At 27.2% G+C, this 853-nt stretch overlaps 1 protein-coding gene across 1 annotated transcript in view; it reads left to right on the forward strand.

Moving 5' to 3' along the window:
* LOC108688231 (nesprin-1-like) overlaps positions 1–853 on the forward strand; it is a 91,642-nt gene that overhangs the window by 48,348 nt on the left and 42,441 nt on the right. The gene's annotated exons all lie outside the window — the stretch shown is intronic.

An 853-nucleotide genomic window follows, 5' to 3' on the forward strand; every position in this document is an offset into this window, starting at 1 on the left:
ATAAATTATATATATAATTATATATTTATTAAAAAAAAATAGTTGCAACTATCAAAACTAATTCAAGATGTTTCCTGCACTATTTACATATCATATACCTACCTTTTATCCTATATCCTTTTTTTTTATGTGCGAATCTTATTTTTATACTCTCATGCATCAAAACTTTATTAAATATCGACATTATTTTCGAGAACTTACATTTGTTAATTGAATACGGCTATTTTTTTTTAATTGTACGTTATTTACGTCGCGATTTTCGTCGCGAGGTTTAAATTGAATTATCGAATAGATAAATTCAAATTTGTTCAGGATTTTGTAAACTTTTTTATTGTCAAATAACTACATCATCTGCTAACATTTACTAAAACCACCAATGCTTTTTACAATAAATGCGGATGCACAATGCGGATTAATAATAAATTTAAAATAAATGTTTATATTCTATTCTTTTTCTTGTTTGTAAGATTAATGATATTTGCGAATTGTACGAAATCGAATCTCGATAGTTTTTGGTTTCGTGTTCATCATGGTGGTACACTGCTTACAAGGTACTGGTTGGTATCATGTTCTAACTATGTTGATATTCGTTTTCCTTTTCTCACCAAGATACATATATAGTCTCCTCCTCGAATCCTAGTTCTTAAGATCATTTAATCTTGCAAAACTTTTATGCTATCATTTCTGAAGGGGATTACTTGATTTTGCTTGTTTTCTGTGTTTCTTTTTCTGGTTTTTATCATTTAACTGTTTCACTTATCACGCGTGTATATCGCTACATCTTCGTATATATACTCTCACATATGTATGTGTATTATAATATATATGTATTTTCTCTTTATATATATATATA

This window comes from Atta colombica, unplaced genomic scaffold, assembly GCF_001594045.1.
Source record: "Atta colombica isolate Treedump-2 unplaced genomic scaffold, Acol1.0 scaffold228, whole genome shotgun sequence".
NCBI classification, from domain to species: domain Eukaryota; kingdom Metazoa; phylum Arthropoda; class Insecta; order Hymenoptera; family Formicidae; genus Atta; species Atta colombica.